This window comes from Pteropus medius, unplaced genomic scaffold (genome assembly GCF_902729225.1).
Source record: "Pteropus medius unplaced genomic scaffold, Ma_sr-lr_union100, whole genome shotgun sequence".
Lineage (NCBI taxonomy): Eukaryota > Metazoa > Chordata > Mammalia > Chiroptera > Pteropodidae > Pteropus > Pteropus medius.
The window spans coordinates 9,736,622-9,740,590 of NW_024355205.1; positions in this window are offsets into that span (position 1 = coordinate 9,736,622).

Genomic DNA, 3,969 nt, shown 5'->3' on the forward strand with positions numbered 1-3,969 from the left:
CTTCCTTGTACACTTCCAAATCTGTGCTTAGACCAGAAAATAGAAAAAAGTTTCATATCTCTATGTTTCTTGCTACATAAATCTAAAATTCCTAAGTACCATTGTGTGTGACATGCTCCCCACCATCCTTCAACTCATCCCCAGTAAAATCCCACTCAGTGGTGGAAAAGGGACACTTCACATCCTCTATTCCAAGCTATTACCAATCTCCTGTTACTTCTGACTTGATTACCACTGTGATTTCACCCCAGGAATCAGAAATGCTTCATAATTCAGAGAAAATCGACTTTCATCTCTTCTCATCCAAAAAGTAACTCCTCATTTTCTCCCAGCAAAGCTGAGTCTCCCTAAGTGGTTCTTAACTCTGAACAGTATTAGCATATATTCACTTTCTCAAGATAGAGTCATTGTTTACACTTTATATTTTCTCATCTTTCATATTCGCCAGCAATTTCTTGTGATCTTGCCTCTTAAATCGCTAGACTCCATCCTCTTTTCTCTCTCTCCACATTCTTGTCCCCAGAACAAGCTACTATAATCTCTTTTCTGGGCTATTGCAATGCAGTTCTAGTCACTTGTTCCTCTGCATTCACCCTTGCCCATCTCTACAAAAACAATTAGTTCACAAAGTAAGTCTAATCAGGTCAAGATCCTTATTCAAAATGCTTCAAATTTTTAGCAAAAACATTTTTAAAAACCTAGCATGGTATTACATTATTATTAGTTTCTATCTTCTACCACACTGGTCTTTTAATCACCTAACTGAACCTCTGGGTCTTTTACATGTTTCTTCCTGTTTTAAGACAGGAAGCTTTTAAGAGCTTCCTCTGCTCCACCTGTTTATTTTCTATTATTCCTTCATATCCCAATTTAATTTTCTCAGGGAAACATTCCTTGGCCCTCAGCAATAAGTCTTCCCTCTACTCTTATGATATTTATCTTCATGAATCTTACTCTGTTGTAATTGCGATATTCGTGATCATTTTATTAATGTCTGCCTCATCTGCTAAAGAGCTGTAAATTCCATAAGAACAGAGATAGTATCATATATTGAACCTTGAAAATAAAAAGGTTTTAATAAATATTTGTCTATTAACAATTGATTGATATCAGTGTTAGAGGGGTCCTTTAATTCTACCCATTTCTGGACTTCTGGAGTTTAGGATGATGAGAGTAAAATTGTGTTCTTTTAAGCCACCAAATTTGTGATAATTTGTTAAAGCAGCAATAGTAAACTAATACACTGATATAGTGCTTATAACTGTAGAACTCATTTATAGCACAGCATTGTAATTTTGTCTGTTATGCCTCCCACTAGATCTTACTTCCCAGAAGAGAGGAACTTTTCTTGAATAACCTGAGTAACTCGCACAATGCTAAGCATATAAATCGATTGAGTAAAATAATAAGTTTTATTCCAACAATCTAGTAATAGGGAATAGACTTTTGTACATAATGACAAAATTTTTATTACTTTTAGGTTTTGTGTACTTTTTGTGACTATTACAGAAGTTGTCGGTGTCCCTTTTTGTCAAAAAACAATAAGATGCTTTCTCAGCATTCTTTTTTCTCCTTTGCGATAAAAATGTTTACTTCAAACCTAGCCTTGAATGTTGTTTTACATTCTAATGACAAAACAAATCATTATTAAGAATAGGAAAACATTATTCATCTTTTTCTACAACAATGGCTTTTTCAGGCCACTATTTTTCTACTTTTCCTGATTTTTTAGAAACTCTCTTTTCTGAAAAAAACAAAATGCCTAATAGTCAGTTCATTGAAAAAATCCAGTAGGTAGAGAATAGATAATAAAATACATTTATACTTTAAGCAATATGCTATATGTTAAAACAAAAATATTTTGATATAGAATTGAATGTATTTCTTTACCGTGGGCCCACTGACTAAAATTGCATGATTTGTAATATATAATTATATTTGTGATATTTGAAGTAGAGTAAGAAACTACTAAAAAGCAATCTGAGTTAAAAAAACCTTACAGTAAATATTTTTAAATTTTTTCACCATATCTTTTAGCATTGTCATATACCTAGATTGATAGCAATCTTAATCCTTTTCAAAACATACAAATAAGGTTTTATATAGATGACTTTTATTTTGTTCTGCTTCATCTGTTTATGTAATATGTCCTTAAATATAAAATTATAATAAAATTTTAACTGAAAGCAATTTTAAAAAATAAATGCAGCATGTAATAAACATATAATACAACTGATGGAAGGAAAACCACATGGGTTTCAGTAGAAAGCAATCTCATCTTCCAAGCCTGCTTTGGGGTTGTGTTCTGATAATTGGAGGGGTAGTTAATCTAATTAGTTCAATGGAGGATTCTTAACAGAGCTACTACTGCATATGGTTTTCTTTTCTACCTGGAAATTTCTTATTCCTCTTTTAAAATTAAATTTACATACTACCTCATCCAAGACACCTTCTCTGACATTACCAGAGTTAAGTATTCCTCTATTCTCTCACAGTGCCTGCAGTACTTAAACTTTGTAATACTCAGTGTATTATTTTCCTCCTTTAGTAACATTTCTTTGATCTCCAAAGTACAGGGATTATATTCTATTCATCATTATATCCCACTAACCAGCATAGGCCGGCATATACACTAATAGCTGATTAATGATTTTTTTGTAGTGAGTGAATTACATTCCAGATATAAATATATGCTAGATACTGACTGGGTTCATATCTCAAGGAAAAAAAAAAGTTAAAATGAAGTAAACATAAAAGAAAGACATTATGATGGATATTTGAGTAAGCATTGTACACGAAGAAAAGTTTTAAAGGTAAAAATTGCAGGAAAGGATTGAATGCTAAGCTTTCATTTATAGCTGCCTTGTTGTGTATTAAGTAGAAGCAGCACTAGGAAAGTCATCACAAAACTGCCCAGAGACATGGGAAGTAGGAAATGATCAAACATGAAATAAAAAGTTTAATCAAATATGTAAGGAGAAAAAACAGCTGAAATTTACTTCCTCCAATTAAATATAAACTAAAAGATAATATCAGGTATGATATTTAAAATAATATTTAAGAAGTAGTACAGCATGAACATTGATAAATAGAATAGACACAAGCCAGTTTGCCCAACTAAGCATATTCACTCTTTAATAGACCTGAATACAACAACAACATTCTTCCCAATAGACACCAATTTATTTTCACTTCTTAAAAAAAAAAAAAATGTTTGGAATAATTTCAGAGTCTATTCTTTGAGGAATTACAGTTTTAGCACTCAGTGTCTTTATTTAGCCCATTTTTCTATTTTTCTCTTAAAACAGGTGTTTAGTCAGATACTTAGATTTTGAATTTCCAGCAGTTATTAATAATGCTGACTTTTCAGAGTTTTTCCACTATAATTTAAATTATAATTTTCTCCAACATTTCTTTTCAACATTATAATGAGTTTAATGATATTTAGAAATATAACTGTTCTTTGATGGAAAATTCATAATCCAATAAAGATTAGGATGGTTTTATATTATCCTGTCAAAAATAGATTTTAAATTAGAGCTACAAATATATTATAGTTTTTTTCAAAATACTTTTTGTGTATATTTTCTCTTTTTTATCAACAAAATCATCTGTTCACATTTTTCCAATGTGACATTATTTCTTATGTTTCTATTTGCAAACATGGAGTTGATACGTTTCTCCATCACTTTTGTTCCATTCCCTCAACAAACAAAGCCTTCTAAACTGACCTATGCTAAAATGCACTCTTATTAAAATATATGTTTTTGAATAAAACAATAAGCAATTGAGTAAAATGATGAAAATATGAATTCACATAAATATAAATTTTAAAATTCTTGCTACTAATCGACTTCTCAAACTGTTCCATATAGATTCACTAATCTTTTGTTCATTCAATCATTCAAAAGATATTTACTTAGCACTTACGATAAGCCAGGTAGTATTCTAGACATCAGTGACAAATAA